Source organism: Pleurodeles waltl, chromosome 5, assembly GCF_031143425.1.
Source record: "Pleurodeles waltl isolate 20211129_DDA chromosome 5, aPleWal1.hap1.20221129, whole genome shotgun sequence".
In the NCBI taxonomy this organism is placed as follows: Eukaryota; Metazoa; Chordata; class Amphibia; order Caudata; family Salamandridae; genus Pleurodeles; species Pleurodeles waltl.
Window position 1 is genome coordinate 423,946,699 of NC_090444.1, and position 20,944 is coordinate 423,967,642.

The following is a 20,944-nucleotide window of genomic DNA, read 5'->3' on the forward strand; positions in this document are numbered from 1 at the left end:
AGACTGTGTTTTTTCATCTGTTCCTTCAGGACAACTGGATCCCAACCCACATAAATCACAGAGTCCTAATATGTGTTAAGCACCAGAGGCCAACAGCCGCACAAAGGGCATGGTCCTGAATTTAAACACCTGTCCCTACCATTCAAACTGTAAAAGGCCCAGATACAAAGTCCTTAAGGTAATGATCCTTCAGGTTCCGCCTTCCTACGTGATTACCATTGTGAATGAACAGATCTTTCACCAAATGAATGCCTTCCATCTGGAAGTGTGAAATACTAACCATACACTAACTTTGTGCAGGCTGATCATGGAGGTGAACCCTTTTCGTGAGAAAAAGGTTGATTAGAGCGTGGTACTGCACCCCGCACTCCCGTTCTTCGACCTCTTTTGGTATCAAGATTTGCTCTTGTGAGGAAAAGCCGACCTGTGTGGGCCTCGGTGTTTACGCTGCAGTTAATTTTTAAAAATCCAGATTACGTTTCTGCCAAATTTCAAATTCCTATTCTGCCCCAATTTTATTTGGAGAGAAATGTACGAGACTTCCCTAAATAGGTTCCTGACTACCTTCCACAGAAGGAACCCTTTTATTTTTGCTTCGAACAGGACTTGACTGTACCCTTCTTGGAATATCGGTAAAATGTCAGTCTTTGGGTCGAGGTCGGGAGCCACCTTGCCTTTCATAAGGGCCAGTGCATTTTAAGTGCATTTTACTCTTAAGGTGGTTGCACACCTGTTTATCAATTGGCTTTTTGAGCTTGCAGTGCACATAACATGCAACCATATTCGATTAACCTGTGCTCCGCTTATCTGGGATTGTACAAATCCTCCAACACCGGGGAGGATGGATCTTTGTGGACACTAACAAGTGGTCTCGATTCAGCAGTTGCCACTTGCAAACCCTTTCTATATGTGCCTCTGAGGATCGGTCTCTTTTGTAAGATGTATTCACCTTTTTCTTACCTATTAGCTTCAGGGTGGCAGCCCCCAACTCATTGGATTGGTTTATGAATCACGTGAGAAATGCCTTCATTAAGATCTACAAATATTTACCCTATTGTCAACAAGGGTCTAAACCGAATCCTCGATTTTGTCCTATCTCTCCCAGTAATGAACGTTTAAGAGAACGGTATTGGGCCTCTACAAGACATTCACTGGCTGTGTTTTCTAACCCTACATCACGCCGTCTAAAGAACTGGTGGTCTGTGCGTCTGCATCTTGACTTCCTTGAGGAAGACTGGGCTGACAGTAACCAATCAAGACAAAGCTTTGAAGGAAGCATGTCTTCAAGAGCCTCCACAGGTTTTTTCCGGACCCCTAGGAGGCTACATCATATGGGGATACTTCGAAGTGTTTTAAAAGCGGGTGCTGTGATCATCTGGGGTGCGACATTGTACATGTTTTTTGAGAATGCCCAGTCATAACATACTACTGGGGTAAGGTTTGGAGGTACATAGGAAACGCTCTTGGTCACTTGGTCTGCTCAGAAGCTGGGCGGCACTTCTGCATGATACAGAGGTCACACAGATGACTGGATGGTTTGCAACTGCCCTGGTAGCAGCTAAACTTTGTATACTCAGGCTCTTGACAATCCTACAAATCCCAGACATACAAACATGGGTACAGGAAATGCACACAGTAGCCACTTATGAATAGGTGATTTGCAGACTAAACGACCAGCTGGGCAAATTCAATCACAGTGGGGGCAGTTTTTTGACGCTGCACTCGTCCTAAGTGACAGCAGAGGTTAGGTACCTCATATAACATTTTAATTTGTGTATGCAGTTAACCTGGGCATTCTCCCGGGCATAGTGGCACACATGGGGAGCATTTGAATTCTATTGTGATCTTCCATTTTTCATTTTATTTCTGTTGAGATGTAGATTAGGTCTTTGCATGCACCTTACGTTGGAAACAAGATGAAATGCAGAGTATTTTGGTATTATTCCTTTGTTCCTTTTAATTTCTCCTTGCTTTTTTGGAGGTTTGATGACTGCAATATTTATGTATGATAGGGTAATCTATGATATAAACAATGTAAACATAGTAACAGCTGCTCTATAGACAGTTTTTTTACAAGCAACTGAAGATCATAACTCTGGAACCACCTACTCAGAAACAGACTCAAGGTGCATCACTTCCTGGCAAGATATTTATTTAGATCTGTAATCTATTGGAAACCAAAGAATGGTATTAGAAATGTGGTTTCTGGTTGACAGAGGTATGCATCCTGTCTATTTTCAACCCTAGTCAGTGTAAGTCACAAACACACCCTAGGTTAACCTGTGCTCATCCTCCGGTAGCTTGGCACAGAGCAGTCAGGCTTAACTTAAAAGGTGATGTGTAAAAGTATTTGTGCCACACTTCAAACAGTAGTTTGAAAACACCACACAAAATAATCCACACCAGGTAAGAAAAATAGAGCTTAATTTAATAAATAAAACATGACCAAAACAACAAAAATCCTATAAGAAATCAAAATATTAATTTTTAAAGAATAAAAGTAAAATAGCACTTTGAAGCGAAAATTGCGTAAATGGGATTTCTGGTCACAGTGGACCAGGGCACAAAGTCAAACATTCTGGCTGGCCTCAGTGGAGCGTGGGCTGGATACAGGGACCCACTTGGATCAGCTGAACAAAAGTATCTTGATCTGAGATGCGTCGAAGATGCAAGGTGCATAGAGTCTGAAGGTGTAGCGCTGATTCAGAGGGTGAAGCTCCGGGTCCACTACACGCAGCAAAGATGCGCTGGTTCTGCTTCACGCAAAGGTGAAGATGCACTGGTTCCGATGAGGATTTATAGGTTCTGGTTGAAGCATCACTTTATACCCATTTCTAAGGACCCAGAACTGAGTTGGCACCACTTGGCAAGGCAAGACTTGAGCAAGCAAAGTCCAAGAGCTGTGGCAAGATGAGTTGAAGTCTTTGAAGTCCCTGGGACTTCAGAAAACAGGACACCAGTCTGCTGACCTTTGGAGTCACTCTGGGTTGTAGAGATGTAGGTCCAGTTCTTCTTACTCCCAAGCAAGAAGGTTGGCTCAGTAATGCAGGAGTCCAGCAGAGGAGCATCTCAGTAGAGTGTCAGTCCTTGTAGCAGAACAGCAGTCCTTCTTCCTGGCAGAGTATCTACAGGTCCAGATGTGTACTGAGTTGGTGGTGTCAGAAGTCAAGTACCTATACCCAGTTGTGCCTTTAAAGTAGAAAAATCTTTGAAGTGCACAGAAGTCCTCCCTGCCTGGTCTGCTCCAGACTCACTATAGGGGTGTATGCAGCTGTGTGTGTGTGGCAGGACACTGCCCATTTAGGTGTCACCCCCTCCCTCCCATCCTGCCCAGGATGGCCGATCAGGATGTTGATTGCTTATCAGTCAAACTCATGCTTCCTTTGTGTGTGGTTGTGTAGAGGGAATGCACAAGCCCAGCACTCACCTCACCCAAGATGTGTATTGGAAACAGGCAGTAAGACAATGGCAACGTTCTAAAAGTGCCATTTTCAGAAAATCCAACTTCACCAAAAATCTTGATTTTAAATTGTGATTTCAGAGACACCAAACTTGACAAACGTATTTCTTACAGATTGGGGACCACACTTAAGAGGTAATCCCAATGTTATTCTATAGGAAGGATAGGCCTTGAAGTGGTGAAAAACAAATTTGGGAGTTTTTCATTACCAGGGCATGGTAATGTCCTACTTTTTAAACGCATTGGACCCTGCCCTGTGGGTCACATACGGCCTAACTCAGAGGTGACTTATATGTATAAAAAAGAATGGTTTAGGCCTGGCAAGAGGCTTAGCTTGCCAGGTCGAATTGGCAGTGTAAACTGCACAGAAAGGCTGTGCAGTGGCAGGTCTGAGACATGGTTAAGGGGCTACTTAAATGGGTGGCACAATCAGTGCTGCATGCCCACTAGTAGCATTTCATTTACAGGTCCTGGGCACATGTAGTGCACTTTACTAGAGACTTATAAATAAATCTGCTAATTGGGTATGAGCCGTTGGTACCCTGTTTTGGGGGGAGAGCACTTTAGTATTAGTTAGCAGTGATAAAGTGCAGAGTCCTAACACCACAAAAACCAGGTCCGAAAATGGAGGGAGGCAGGCAAAAGGTTGAGGGGAAGACCACTGTAAGGCTGCCAGGTCTAACAAGTGGTTAATAATTAAACAAAAAAAAGTCCTTAAATATGATTCTTCTTTATAATGTCATGTTGTGATAAAGAATGCATAAAGCCTCTTTCCACTATAATAAAGGGTCAGTGTAGCTGCCACCTGTCCTTAAGGGATGAGGGGCCACGCCCCCTCACCTTTAGGAAGCTGGCCCGTTATGTGGTATGTGAATACTGTGTAAAGGGTCCAGGGGTTCCCCAGTGAGTGGACAGGGCTTGCTATGTTATCCCAAAGTGCTCTACTTGGGGCTAGTGTGGTCAAGCAGCTTTAGGCTTTACACAGAGGAGTGGAGTGCAAGGAATCTACATATACATACAGAAGTCAATAAATGAAACGCACAGCTCCAGGAGATCCACACCAATTTATAAAAATAGTATTTTTATTTAATGCGGTGGAGGGGGGTCCCACAAAACAAGCTGCAGGTGTGAACTGGGGAAGCAGTCTGGGTGCACCAGCAAGTGGGCTCAAGTCTCATGAGCTTGGGGGACACAGAGGCATCAGTGGTCCTCTTCTCCTCTGTCCAGGTGCAGAGGTGCAGTGCACTGTCAGGGTTGCCGTCACCAGAGGCAATTGAGGGGAAGCCTGCACAAAGAGACCGGAATGAAGGTTGCAGTGGGGAGACACACAATCAACTTTGTCTCTGGAGAGGTTGGGGACCAGATTGGCACTGTTGGCTCACTTCAACACAAACTGGGAGGCTCATGTGCAGTGGTGCTGTCCGGCGGTAGTTTTGGCGGTCCGGGGTCCTCTTCAACAATTCTTGGGTACCTGCAAGGATGCAGGGGAGCAGCTTTTCTACTCCACTGGATTGCCTTGTGCCGGGCTTAAGGCTGGAAGTCTTCTCTGGCTTTTGGAAGTTTCAGCAGTTGGAGGAAGAGGGGTCTTTCTCGCAATTGTTGAAGTCTTCAGGCAGGCAGGGTTGGTGCCAAGTCTGTCACAGATCTTAAATTCCTGCCTTTTGCATTGCTAGACTGTCCTTCTCCAGATCAGCGGGGATCTGCTTCTCTGGTGCCAGAGGCTCCCCTAAATATTGAATTTATGACTGTTAGGGATATGTAGGGCAATAGCCAATTGGCTACTGACCCTTGGGCAGGATGCCATCTCAAAGATGGTAACATCTGAAAAATTGTGTCCACTTTGCAGTAGCCCACCTTAGGGGTGGTACTAGCCTGGAGGTGGCAGTCCTACCTGACTAGCTAGTTTTCCCACTTGTTCAGGTGCCAAAATGGGCTCTGGACAAGAGGGGGTGACGTCCTCTCCTGTGAGGAGAGCCATATTTGCATTTCAAAGGCTGCAGCCCCTTAAGAAGGCTAATCAGCAGGTCATCCTGTGGGAGAAAGTGTTACACTCTCTTACAGGACAGGCTTTTGTTCTGGGCCTCCTGAGAGCAGAAGGCTCTCGCCCTATGGGTCCAGAATGCTGTCAGGGGTGGCAGGCTGGTACAAAAACAGTCCATGAGCACACCAGAGGCTGGTAGTGTTTCAGGGGGCACCTCTAAGATTCCCTCTGACTGCATGCACAGATAAATCCAATTCTGGCATCCGGGTAGGTTCACCAATACTATATGTTTGACACCAAACATCCCTATCTTAAGTGAAATCATCATGTAGCTGGGGGACTCTTATTGATCAGTGTTCAACACATGCATTTAAAAGGGCTTCCCTGGTCACTTACTATGTCTGAGAATCCACAAAGACATAGCAGGGCATACTTTCCTGTGCAGATATGCCCTCACATGTAATATAATGTACCCTGCCATAGGGCTGTAAGGCCCGCTACCGGGGTGACTTACATATATTGCATGCAGTGTTAGAACCATGACACAGGCTGTGCGCCATATTGTGTTTTTACTTTTGTCAGCACCAAAGCATGCAGCCTGCAATGGCAGCCTGTCATTTTCTTGGTGAATGGTCCTTTAGGGTGGCACAATTTATGCTGCAGCCCTTAGGGGACCCTCTTTAGTACCTTAGGTACCAGGGGTACCATTTACCAGGGACTTACAGAGGGTGCTAAAGGTTTTTCCAATTGGGAAAACAACTAGATTTGCGAAAGAGATCTGGCACTGGGGACCTGGTTAGCAGGAACCCAGTGCACTTTCATTCTAAATCACATCATGACCCTGGCAAAAAGTGGGGCGGTAACCATGTCAAGAAGAGGCACTTTCCTACAGCCACTATAAAGAATGTCAGGCTGAGCAAAGGTCAGCTTGACAGACGCTCCTGTTTTTTCAAGTCAGGCAACTAGGAGTTAGACATGCACTATATGTGCTGGCTCCTGGCTGCCTGAGCTGAACTTTGCTGAGCTGAAGAAGTCACTGCTCCTGTGGGCATGACATCTTCAGCTCAGCAAAGCACCCTCCCCGTCCTCTCATGACAAGGGAGAGCATCATCGATTGCCTCAGATTTGGGCACTTCATTTCTAAGCCCTGAAGTACCCATGGCCAAATGTCAATAGGTGACACCTCATTACAGAGTGGGGTGGTGTCAGCAAGTCTCCTTGAAAACATCCCACTCTGTGACAAGTGAAGGACTGCTGCCTTCCCTCGGTCAGCCAATGAGGGAAGGCAGGAGTCCCAATCCTCCCGGGATCTCTGAGACAGAGCTGTGCAGGTAAGTATGATTTTATTTTTAATGTTTGGTGCGTGCATGGATATTTGGGAGTGATTTTTGTGAATGGACGTGGGATGTGTGTGTGTGCATGTGTCAATGCATATTAGGTGCATTTGTGCCCCTACGTCCCCACACCCTCCCCCTGCTAAAAGTGCAGGCCACCACTGGTCAGTAGTCCAAGGGTTCCCCTCAGAGGTAAGATAGTGGCAAAATTAGATAATTCTAATGCTCTATTTTGTGGTAGTGTGGTCGAGCAGTAGGCTTATCAGAGGGTAGTGTTAAGCATTTGTTGTACATACACAGGCAATAAATGAGGAACACACACAAAAGACTTAACTCCAGGCCAATTGTTTTTTTTATAGAAAAATATATTTTCTTAATTTATTTTAGAACCTCAAGATTCAAGATTTGAAGTAAATACATAAAATGCAAGGTACTCCACATAGGTAAGTAAGGAACTTTGAATTAGAGCAGTAACATACACAGTTTTAGTAAAAATGGCAATAGGCTATTTTAAAAGTGGAGACAGTGCAAAAATCAACAGTTCCTGGGGGAGGTAAGTATTGGTTAGTTTTACAGATAAGTAAGGCACTTACAAGTTCAAGTTCCTGGGCATAGGCAGCCCACCGTTAGGGGTTCAAGGCAACCCCAAAGTAACCACACCAGCAACACAGGGCCGGTCAGGTGCAGAGGTCAAAGGAGGGCCCAAAACACATAGGTGCCTATGGAGAACAGGGGTGCTCCGGTTCCAGTCTGCCAACAGGTAAGTACCTGCGTCTTCGGAGGGCAGACCAGGGTGGTTTTGTAGAGCACTGGAGGGGACACAAGTAGGCACACAAAAACACACCCTCAGCGGCACAAGGGCGGCCGGGTGCAGTGTGCAAAGCAGGGATCGGGTTTTGAATAGAAATCAATGGAGGGACCCGGGGGTCACTCTAGCGGTGCAGGCAGGGGACAGGGGGGGCTTCTCGGGCCAGCCACTGACTGGGCTAGGCAGAGAGTCACTCCTGCACCGGAGTTTGGTTCCTTCTGGTCCTGGGGGCTGCGGGTGCAGTGCCTGGTCCAGGCGTCGGGTTCCTTGTTTCAGGCAGTCGCGCTCAGGGGGAGCCTCTGGATTCTCTCTGCATGCGTCACTGTGGGGGGTCTTGGGTTACTCACGAGGTCGCAGTCGCCTGGAGTTCTCCCTGTAGACTTGGTTCTCTGGAACTCGAGCCGGGGGTGTCGGGTGCAGAGTGTGAAGTCTCACGCTTCCGGAGGGAAGAGTGAAGTCTTTGAAAGTTGCAAGAAAGTTGCAAGTTGTTGCTGTTTGAGAATAGTGCCACTGTTCTCAGGAGTTTCTTGGTACTTCGGGTTTCAGGGCAGTCCTCTGAGGTTTCAGAGGTCGCTGGTCCCTGGCGGATGCATCGCTGTGCAGGTTTCTTTGAGTCTGGAGACAGGCCGGTAGGGCTGGGGCCAAAGCAGTTGTCGTCTCCGTCGTCTCTGCTTTCAGGTCAGCAGTCCTTCTTCTTTGTGTAGGTTGCAGGAATCTGATTTCCTGGGTTCTGGGGTGCCCCTGAATGCTGAATTTAGGGGTGTGTTTAGGTCAGGAGGGCAGTAGCCAATGGCTACTGTCCTGGAGGGTGGCTACACCCTCTCTGTGCCTCCTCCCAGAAGGGAGGAGAGGAGTGCACATCCCTAATCCTATTGGGGGAATCCTCTAATCCCAAGATGGAGGATTTCTAAAGGCAGGGGTCACCTCAGCTCAGGACACCTTGGGGGCTGTTCTGACTGGTGGGTGACTCCTCCTTGTTTTTCTCATTATCTCCTCCACCCTTGCTGCCAAAAGTGGGAGCAGTGGCCGCGGGCATCTCCACAAGCTGGGATGCCCTGGGGTGCTGTAACAAAAGGCATGAGCCTTTGAGGCTCACCGCCAGGTGTTACAGTTCCTGCAGGGGGAGGTGAGAAGCACCTCCACTCTGTACAGGCTTTTTTCCTGGCCACAGAGTGACAAAGGCAACTTGTCTGGTCGTGCCAGGCTGTCAGAAATTGGATATCCTAGCACAAGGAGTCAGACTGGGATTCAGGGGGCATCTTTAAGATGCCCTCTGGGTGCATTTTACAATAAATCCCACACTGGCATCAGTGTGCATTTATTGTGCTGAGAAGTTTGATACCAAACGTCCCAGATTTCAATGTAGCCATTATAGAACTGTGGAGTTCGTATTTGACAAACTCCCAGACCATATACTCTTATGGCTACCCTGCACTTACAAGGTCTAAGGGTTTGCTTAGACACAGTAGGGGCATAGTGCTCATGCACATATGCCCTCACCTGTGGTATAGTGCACCCTGCCTTAGGGCTGTAAGGCCTGCTAGAGGGGTGACTTACCTATGCCACAGGCAGTGTGAGGTGGGCATGGCACTCTGAGGGGTGTGCCATGTCAACTTAGTCATTTTCTCCACACCAGCACACACAAGCTGTGAGGCAGTGTGCATGTGCTGAGTGAGGGGTCCCCAGGGTGGCATAATACATGCTGCAGCCCTTAGAGACCTTACTTGGCATCAGGGCCCTTGGTACCAGGGGTACCATTTACAAGGGACTTATCTGGGTGCCAGGGCTGTGCCAATTGTGGGAACAAAGGTACTGTTTAGGGAAAGAACACTGGTGCTGGGGCCTGGTTAGCTGGGTCCTAGCACACTTTCAATCATATCTGCCATCAGCAAAAGGCAAAACGTCAGGGGGTAACCATGGCAAGGAGGCATTTCCTTACAGGCATCAACACTGAGGACCAGACACAAACCACCTCTGCCAAACGCCTCCGTCTGCATAACCAGCAAGGACCAATCCCTGTGAGACAGATGTTTTAAGGCATGGGCAACGTGGGCTCTGGACCAGGGCCCCCACTTTTCTATGGGCCCTATCATTAAGCTTTCAGGACCGTCTTAGTGGCATAATGCCGAGTACTTGTGTACCTTGGAATTGAGTTGGATACGATGAAGATGGAGGCTAGGCTTCCCCTAGAGAAAGTTAGGGAAATTATTATGACCCTAGATGAAGCAATAAATGCACCCAATTTGCAGTTACATTAAAGTCAACGCCTGCTAGGTCTTCTCAGTTTCGCTTGTAAGGTGGTAAGGGCTGGGAGGGCATTCTGTAGGAAGCTTGTTTTTCTATGTCCGGGGTTAGCTTGCCACACCATAGTCAGGATTATGGCAGCTATGAGAGCAGACTTCGTGGTTTGGTTAAAATTTCTGAAGGATTTGAATAGCGTAACCATGTGGTCCTCTGACTTTGATTTCATTTGGATGGTCCAGATGTTTTCAGATGCAGCTGCTGCTAAAGATTTTGGAGTGTTCTGAGAGGGGAAATGGTGCACAGAAGACTTGCCAGAGAAGTGGATAAGGGAAAAAAGGAGCATTGCATTTTGTGAGTTTTTTCCTTTGTTGGTTGCATTAGCAGTCTGGGGGAAGGACCTAGAGAACAAAACAGTTACATTTAATGTCGACAACAAAATAGTAGTTGATTTGGTCAGTGGTCAGAGAGTCAAGGACAAGCACTTTTTAAGACTGCTGCAAAGATGTATGCTGGGTTGCCTGATGTTTAATTTAGTCATCAGAGCCAAGCATGTGCCAGGAGTGAGCAATAATATAGCAGACGCATTATCTCGTTCACAGTGGGAGAGATTCCATGGTTTGGCACCCAGAGCAGAATTGGAGAAAAAACAGGTCCTGCAGGTGCTATGGGATCTGGGGGATTGAGAATGTTGGATTTGATTGAGAAATCATTAGCAGAGAGCACTAGAAGGACTTACAGAAGAGCTTGGGAAGAGTTCTTGAGTTAAGGGGCGACTCTCAGGAACCAAGATGTTCAGGGCTGTTTGCTAAGGAGGGATGATGTGATGACATTCCTAATGAACAATATTAACAGAAACATTTCAGCCACAACTATTGCTGGCAAATTACCCCGCCTGAGTTTCTATGGTAAGTTCTTATGGGGGTATGAGCCTTCAGCAGGTGAAATGGGTAGGAGATTGTTACAATAATGGGCTAAAGAAAAACAGAGAGCCAGGCTAACGAGGGATCCCATCTCCATAAAATTGTTGGTGAGTTTGTTGAAATGTTTAGGGAATATATGTTTTTCACAGTATGAACAAGGTTTGTTTAAGTTATGCATGTCATGGCTGTTTTTTGGTGCATCTAGAATATCTGAGCTATTGGGTGAAGCAAAGGAGGGGGGTTAAAAGATGAACACATGAAGGGCACATGTGAGTGTGTTCAGATTTTCCTAGAGCAATCTATGACAGATCAAAAGAGAAAAGGGGCAACAGTGTCCTTAAACAGAATTGGAGGGCTAGTATGCACAGTGAAGAACTGGTTGAGTTTCAAAGCAGTTAAAGAAGATGAGTCGGGGTTCATATTTATTCACAAGGATGGCATAAGGCCAACAGCCTTGCAAGTGTTAGGTGTCCTGAGGAAGGTGTTTTGTCATATTGGGTTGGACCCATTTCATTTTGGCACCCATTGTAAGGAAATGCCTCCTTGGCATGGTTACCCCCTGACTTTTTGCCTTTGCTGATGCTATGTTTTGAATTGAAAGTGTGCTGAGGCCTGCTAACCAGGCCCCAGCACCAGTGTTCTTTCCCTAACCTGTACTTTTGATTCCACAATTGGCACACCCTGGCATCCAGATAAGTCCCTTGTAAGTGGTACCCCTGCTACCAAGGGCCCTGATGCCAAGAAAGGTCTCTAAGGGCTGCAGCATGTCTTATGCCACCCTGGAGACCCCTCACTCAGCACAGACACACTGCTTGCCAGCTTGTGTGTGCTGGTGAGAACAAAACGAGTAAGTCGACATGGCACTCCCCTCAGGGTGCCATGCCAGCCTCTCACTGCCTATGCAGGTATAGATAAGTCACCCCTCTAGTAGGCCTTACAGCCCTAAGGCAGGGTGCACTATACCATAGGTGAGGGCACCAGTGCATGAGCACTGTGCCCCTACAGTGTCTAAGCAATACCTTAGACATTGTAAGTGCAGGGTAGCCATAAGAGTATATGGTCTGGGAGTCTGTTTTACACGAACTCCACAGCACCATAATGGCTACACTGAAAACTGGGAAGTTTGGTATCAAACTTCTCAGCACAATAAATGCACACTGATGCCAGTGTACATTTTATTGTAAACTACACCCCAGAGGGCACCTTAGAGGTGCCCCCTGAAACCTTAACCGATTATCTGTGTAGGCTGACTGGTTCCAGCAGCCTGCCACACTAGAGACATGTTGCTGGCCCCATGGGGAGAGTGCCTTTGTCACTCTGAGGCCAGTAACAAAGCCTGCACTGGGTGGAGATGCTAACACCTCCCCCAGGCAGGAGCTGTAACACCTGGCGGTGAGCCTCAAAGGCTCACCCCTTTGTCACAGCACCTCAGGACACTCCAGCTTAGTGGAGTTGCCGGCCCCCTCCTGCCACGGCCCCCACTTTTGGCGGCAAGGCTGGAGGAAAAAAGAAAACAACAAGGAGGAGTCACTGGCCAGTCAGGACAGCCCCTAAGGTGTCCTGAGCTGAGGTGACTCTAACTTTTAGAAATCCTCCATCTTGCAGATGGAGGATTCCCCCAATAGGATTAGGGATGTGACCCCCTCCCCTTGGGAGAAGGCACAAAGAGGGTGTACCCACCCTCAGGGCTAGTAGCCATTGGCTACTAACCCCCCAGACCTAAACACGCCCTTAAATTTAGTATTTAAGGGCTCCCCTGAACCTAAAACTTTAGATTCCTGAAACTACAAGAAGAAGAGGACTGCTGAGCTGAAAAACCCCTGCAGAGGAAGAACAGAAGACACCAACTGCTTTGGCTCCCGACTTACCGGCCTGTCTCCTGCCTTCCAAAGAAACCTGCTCCAGCGACGCTTTCCAAGGGACCAGCGACCTCTGAATCCTCTGAGGACTGCCCTGCTTCGAGAAAGACAAGAAACTCCCGAGGACAGCGGCCCTGCTCCAAAAGAACTGCAACTTTGTTTCAAGTAGCAGATTTAAAGACCCCTGCAACTCCCCGCAAGAAGCGTGAGACTTGCAACACTGCACCCGGCGACCCCGACTCGACTGGTGGAGAAACAACGCTTCAGGGAGGACCCTCCGGCGACTCTACGACTGTGAGTAACCAAAGTTGTCCCCCCTGAGCCCCCACAGCGACGCCTGCAGAGGGAATCCCGAGGCTCCCCCTGACCGCGACTGCCTGAACTCCCTTTCCCGACGGCTGGAAAAGACTCTGCACCCGCAGCCCCCAGCACCTAAAGAAACGGAACTCCTGTGCAGGAGTGACCCCCAGGAGGCCCTCTCCCTTACCTAGGTGGTGGCTACCCTGAGGAGCCCCCCCCCTTGCCTGCCTGCAACGCTGAAGAGATCCCTTGATCTCTCATTGAAAACCATTACAAACCTGACGCGTGTTTGCACACTGCACCCGGCTGCCCCAGCGCTGCTGAGGGTGTACTTTTTGTGCTGACCTGTGTCCCCCCGGTGCCCTACAAAACCCCCCTGGTCTGCCCTCCGAAGACGCGGGTACTTACCTGCTGGCAGACTGGAACCGGGGCACCCCCTTCTCTCCATTGAAGCCTATGCGTTTTGGGCACCTCTTTGACCTCTGCACCTGACCGGCCCTGAGCTGCTGGTGTGGTAACTTTGTGGTTGCTCTGAACCCCCAACGGTGGGCTACCTTGGACCAAAAACTGAAACCTGTAAGTGACTTACTTACCTGTGAAAACTAACATTACTTTACCTCCCCCAGGAACTGTGAAAATTGCACTGTGTCCACTTTTAAAACAGCTTATTGTGTTTTATGTGAAAAGTATACATGCTAATGAAATGATTCAAAGTTCCTAAAGTACTTACCTGCAATACCTTTCAAATGAGATATTACATGTAAAATTTGAACCTGTGGTTCTTAAAATAAACTAAGAAAATATATTTTTCTATAACAAAACCTATTGGCTGGATTTGTCTCTGAGTGTGTGTTCCTCATTTATTGCCTGTGTGTATGTACAACAAATGCTTAACACTACTCCTTGGATAAGCCTACTGCTCGACCACACTACAACAAAATAGAGCATTAGTATTATCTCTTTTTGCCACTATCTTACCTCTAAGGGGAACCCTTGGACTCTGTGCATACTATTCCTTACTTTGAAATAGTGCATACAGAGCCAACTTCCTACACCCATTCTTTCCGAGTAGGTTCAGCGTCCAAAGTGGCAAGGCTAGGTTTTTCAATCAGAGAGGTAAAAAAACTGGGTCGTTGGTCATCAGATTGCTGTTTGTGGTACAATAGAGAGATTGAGGATTCTTAATTTGTATGACATATCTAAAAAATGTATCTTATTTCAGGTTGTATAGCTGGCCCAGCTGTGGCTTTCCTATCTGTTTGAATAGATGGACACTCTTTTGTTACGTGGGCTGTCAAACAAGCTGACCACAGACCTTTTGGAAGGAATTTGGGTTTCAGAAGTGACAGTTTAAAAATTGAATGATGAGGAAAAGGCGGCATGAGATGGGGACAGTTGCTACCTTGTTTTATCAGATCTGATTTCTGTTAGGGCCTGCCCTGATGTGCTGTTTTTGCATATAGGCGAGAATGATTTAGTACAATTGTCAGGTTTGAGCTTGATTAAAGAGATGAAGAAGGATCTAGACATCATCGCGGGTTCATGGTCAGGGACGAAAATAGTATTAACAGCTTTAGTACCTAGAAGAGTTTGGAGGGATGCAGTAAAGTACACAGTAGTGAAGTGGGCCAGCCCTAAGGTTAACAGGGAGATGTCATGCTTTTGTAAAAACAGAGGGATTGCTTGGTTGGGGCATAATGATCGTAAGCGGAGGAGTTCCAATTTTTCAGACAAGATGGGATACATCTTTCATTCATGGGGACAGGATTATATCTTCTTGAAAGAAGAGAAAAACTGGCGTCAATATTAGCTATTCAAAGGTGGTGCTGGTGAAATAGTTAGGGCCTTATTTATACTTTTTGACGCAAAACTGCGCTAACGCAGTTTTGCGTCAAAAAAATTAGCGCCGGCTAACGCCATTCTGAAGCGCCATGCGGGCGCTGTATTTAATCAATGACGTTAGCCGGCGTTAGCCACCGGCGCTGCCTGGTGTGCGTGAAAAAAAACGACGTACACCAGGCAGCGCCGGCGTAGGGGGATATGGAGCTTGGGCGTCAAAAAATGGGGCAAGTCAGGCTGAGGCAAATTTTTCGCCTCAACCCGATTTGCACCATTTTTTTCGACTCCCAACCCCCATAGAAATGACTCCTGTCTTAGCAAAGACAGGAGTCATGCCCCCTTGCCCAATGGCCATGCCCAGGGGACTTCTGTCCCCTGGGCATGGTCATTGGGCATAGTGGCATGTAGGGGGGCACAAATCAGGCCCCCCTATGCCACCCAAAAAAATAAAAAAAAATACTTACCTGAACTTACCTTAATGTCCCTGGGATGGGTCCCTCCAGCCTTGGGTGTCCTCGTGGGGTGGGCAAGGGTGACAGGGGGTGTCCCTGGGGTCATGGGGGGGCACCTCTGGGCTCCTTCAGAGCCCACAGGTCCCTTAACGCCTGCCTTTTCCAGGCGCTAAAAAACGGCGCAAAAGCGGCCGTACGTCATTTTTTTTGACCCGCCCACTCCCGGGCGTGAATTTTGCCCGGGAGTGTAAATACGGCGCACATGCCTCGGAGTCAATTTTTTAGACGGGAACGCCTACCTTGCATCTCATTAACACAAAGTAGGTGTCCACGCTAAAAAATGACGCAAACTCCATGGACTTTGCCACTAGACGCGTCTAACGCCAAAGTATAAATATGGAGTTAGTTTTGCGCCGGAATTGCGTAAAAAAAAACGACACAATTCAGGCGCAAACAGAGTATAAATATGCCCCTTAGTGTGGTCAAATTAATGCGTTTCCTTGTGGTTTAATCATGAGGCATTTTGCAATATCTATCAAGTGGCAGCTTTTTGTTTGTTACAAACTAAAGTTAGCGCCCTATTTTGGACATCCAGGCTTGAGAGAAGAATAGCCTCAGAAGGACAGGAAATAACACCTTATCAGGGTTTTTTCTGGTGACAGTAAGCCGGAAAGATTGGGGGAATTACAGAATTGGGGTTGGCAGAGGGGAAACCGGGGAGCTATGGGGGAGTCACGGGGAAGGTCAGTGGATAAAAGGAAGGGAATGGGGAAGATTGAAGCCTGGAAGAATGCTCTCAGGACTTGTGGGGTTTGGGGGGGTTGATTTAACGGTGAGGTGTTAGTTTTGGTTTTGTATTTGTGAGGCTGGGGTTATACATTATAAAATGTTTTAAAGGTTTCAGAACTGCTTACCTGTGCAATAAAGCGGCCTTTTACTCTCTCAAGCTTGGTCTGGTTATTTTTCTTGCCCAAAATGGTGATGCACATCCTCGCAAGACGGCGGACTGAACTCTCAGAGCACCTTTGCTCAGGACTGCACGCCAAACAGTAAGACTCCAGTAGTTCATGACCAGCGATGTTTAGAGGACTTTGATTGCTGCAGGTAACCGCAAATCTATCCAACTGCTCGAGCTTACTGCAATCTGCATATCAAGATGCTCCAGACACGGCCGAAGAATGAGGTTTCAATCATGTGCGATAATCAATCCAGAATCTAGCAGTGTCTGCGCTCATCCAGATCCTGCCTCAGTGGGGCCCCCTTTTTACTGGGGAACATGTCTGCTCGCATACACAGCGCGCTGCCTGTGTGGATTTCTAAGATGGAGGCTATCGCCCTTTCAATGCATCGTAGCCTGGTAACCAGCATGCCTTCCCTGAGGTAAATGAGTGTACAGACCCTGTTTTAATTTCTCTGATGTCTTGTTTGCAATCAAGGATTACTACACCATGTATGTCGATACCTCTCCTGCTACGTATGCATGCCCTCCAGTGTGGAGATCAGTCTATTCATTCTCCACTAACTATGCTATTGTCTTCTTTTTAATGCTGGGATTGCCTCCAGTAAACTATGTTCAAAACTGGGTAACTGTAAAATCCTGAGGCCCCAGGATGCACATCCACTAGAGGTCAGTCTTTTGACCTACATGCTCTCCCTGACACTGTGGTTCATTTTATCGCCATGACATTCTGGTCCCTGGTGATACATAGTTCCCTTGTACCCGGTCTACAAAAGAGCTCCATTAACTGAACGTCATTGTTACAAAAGTTCGGCAATCTTCCAGATCTCCCGTCGCTATCGCTCATCGATTACACAAGAGCATTACCTGTTTCACATCTTGTAACATCCCCGCACTCATAATGGTGGACCACAAGGGCAAAGGGACGAAAGACAGTAAGGATAGCGGTAGAGAGCAAACATCTTTAATAAAATATGTCTAACCAAAACAAAATGATGAATATGTATTAAAAGGGCTAAATAGGGCAATGTGTGTTAAAAAAAATAAAACGTGTATGTTTAAATTGTGGTTGACATGATGTCAGCCACTTAAACTGCTATGTGAAATAATATAGGACTGTGAAAGGTATTTTGACAAATTATAACTACACGTACTGACAAGAAGATGATTGATAATGAGTAAACTAATGGTTTGAAATTATTAGATTTTTTTTTCCCCAGGAGCAGTGTTGAAATGTAATGCTGACTTTACTCACATGCTATTGCAAACATTTATTAGCTGTTCGTTCTACACTTCCTTGTGATAAATATTGCAAGTCTTAACAATGGGCTTTAGTTTCTGGAAGGAAGTAATGCTAGCTAAATGTTGTGTTCTGTGCTGCTGTTTTTATAAAGTTATATTTTTGAGAAAACTGTCGTCTGGAGAGGAGTATGAACATGAGCCTATCTTGGAAGAGGAATGAAGAAAGATACAACTGAAGCCCAGATGAAATTTAATTGGTCACTTACTTATCACACCTCCTAGTCTTGTCCACTAGAAGCGTAGCTAGTAACTTCTGGGACTTTAATTTAGCAAGTTTCAGATGATGAAAGTTTAGTTCTATTCAGAGTTAGTTTCTATTCAGCTCTTCTGTCCAGCTACGTATGATTTTAACAGTTCAGTTACATTAGGCCCAACATTACTGAACTGTTTTCCCTTTTCATGTTCCTGATGCTGACCGCTGAAGACCTGCTGTTCCTGTGCTTAGCTGATGAAGACCCTGCAAGCTGCTGTCTCAATTAGGAGATGTATAACTAATGTGTATTTATTTTTCTTTTGTAGGTTTTTCCCCTTAGAAATCCAGCTGCATATTTTTGTTAGCGCCATAGTTAGATGTTTTTCCAAATTATTTTTTGTCTTATGTTTAATTTTTCCATGTGACAAAATCCAACCCCAAACATGCTTTTTGAATTAGAATTTTGTTTTTAGGATATCTGACCTAACAATGCATTTAAATGTTTATTAATTGATTATGAATGATTCAACTGCACAACTAATTAATTATTTTGCTGTTTTCCAAACAATTTTGTTGTTATTCTGTATAATTCTTTTAGAGTGTTTAATGGTGATTGCACTTATAAGATTGAGGGCCTCATTATTACGTCGGTGGTCCAAAGCCACTGCAGGCAAAAGACCGCCAGTAATGGGGGTCATTTGCCCACCATATTAGGAGTGCACCGCCCAGCGGAACACTCACCACAACACTGAGCTGGCAGCAATGTTGTGGTGCGTCGGGTGCAGCAGCACCTGTCGCGCATTTCACTGCCCATGAATTGAGCAGTGAAATGCGCGATGAGGCTGTGTATGGGGGCCCCTGCACTGCCCATGCTAACTGCATGGGCAGTGCAGGGGCCCCCAGCCCCCCGACACCCCCACTACGCCAGCCTCTCCATGGCGGTGTTTACTGCCATGGAAAGGCTGGTGGATGGGGACTCGTAATCTCCAGGGCAACCGCCAGGCTGTAGCCTGATGGTGTCGGCGGTTTGACCGTTGCGGGTCCGCCATGGTCATAATGGGGCAGCTGGACCGCCTTGTCTGTGGCGGTCCAATCGCCATCGCTAGGCTGGCCTCATAATGAGGCCCTAAGATTCTTCAGACGCTTTATACAACCTGTGTTGTTTTTGTATTGCTATCATTTGGTTCTGCGTACCTTAGCGTTGTCTATTTAAGGGCAGTACACATTTAAACTTTAATAAATTGGTATGGTGATTCTTGACCACATAGGTCCTGGTGTGTATAAATTACTGACTCATTATTGCATATTATTATTGTTGATAGCTATTGGTTCTCATTGTTTGATTTGATGATCTCATTGCTCCTGTCTGAGTCAAACGATTTGAGTCGACTTCCGAGGGTAGATGTCACTGCCCTATTATGTGTTACCTTATTCCAATATTAGAAGGTCACACGCCCACAATTACAAGACACTTAAAACGGTGAAAGCCAATCAGCCCTTACAGTATTCCCTGGTCAAACCAAAAACGGGTTTGTGTACATGTCTGCATGCTTTCCTACAACAGCTTGGGGAGCTTCATGATCTGGCCAATTATACCAAGAATAACACAGACGATATGCACCTGTCGCGTGGGCTCTCATTATTCTAAATGAGACTACTGGATTTCTAGGTAGCAGGATCGATAACGGTGTGGGGGACTGAGTCTGACCCACGTGTAAAGAACTCTGTCACCCTAAATCCGGTTTTTGCTCCGCCTCATTTCTCCCAAGTGGAAGGAATGATTTGGCAGCCGAGCGCATGACATCTTTGGAACTTCTCAGGGAAGTCGTGGTTACTCAGATTCAAACCCACTCTCTTATTTCCAATATGATCTCATATATAGAAGGGACAGGTATACTAGGCAAAGTTAACTCCTTAATCGTCGCTAAGCCCAAACAGCTAGTCTGTTGTACTGTGTCATTGAGGAAAATCATCTGCACAGGGATAATACATGCTCTAAATAACGTGTCCCTGCCTCGCATTTGCCAATTTTTCGTACCCCAAACACTTTTCAAGTCAACAGTTTTCAACCAGTATTCATATCCCTCGACCGACAGTTTAGATACAAACAAATTAGAATACAGTAATTTAGTATCAGTCAATAACATTTGCTTATTAGAATATGGTGTAACTTTAAAATAGTAGGACCTAGCATTACGCGGATCATGCCCAGTAAAATATGCAAATTTGTCATAATACGTTTTTGAACTCCCTTGTGGAGGAGTCGAGCAATGTTCCCATTGCACATAATTAAACATGGACTTAGGGCTACTAGCTTTATGAATAAAGTGGTGTCCATAATAGTTGTAACAAAACATGTCACCATGATTATCTCTAAACTGGTAAGCATCTTCATCGTCATAGACAGTATAATATTGCAAATCCGTTAGCATAGAATCTACTGTCTTCACATCCCAATCATCAGAAACAATGCCAGGTATAACAATATCATTCATTGATAATTTGAGGACATACGGTATTTGAATCAATTCAGTGGGACCATATATATCAAACATTACTTTATCCCACACAATTCCATCCGGAACTGGTATAGCAGAAATGTTCACTGTGGACAAGTCTCTTCGAACCATATGAGACGAAAAATGTGGTTTCAACACAGTCTCCACGTGCTCAATGTCAGATCGATCAGGAAGAAAATGACCATGTATTATCAGAAAAAAAGTAACCACAAATCCCAACCATAATAAAATAGTCATCACGGCCAAAAACAGCCAAAAATAGTTCCAAGGAAAAACAAAATATGTTCGTTTAAGCCATCCCAGCAGCCGTCGTGGACCGTGGACAGAAGACATCGAAGACGAGGAGCCGGACCCATCATTATCAGCGTCGTTGAAGCAGCCAGAAGCAGTTGTAGCAAAAGGTGCAACTGTGAACGAAGAAGCAGACGGAGGCTCTCGCCGTGGCACGCTATAAACCACATGTTCAGAAACGTCAGTAGAACGTACAGCAATTTGATCACAAGATTCCATATTAATCGCCGTCGGTGGAACAATCGCAAGATCATCATCCACCCTTCCCAAGCTCGGAGAGGAAACAGTGTCGGTGAAAATCACCTGCAGTGGGACCTCGTCCCCAGTAGTGAGAGGGATTCCGGAACTACTGGGTGTCCCTCTTGGTCTGCTGTGCAGAATCGGCCACATGTTGTAACTTGACATTATCAATGGAAACAAAGCGATTTCCTTTGGCCCCTCGCAGCGGCGGTAAAATCACAGTTCTTGTGCCGCTTACCCCCAA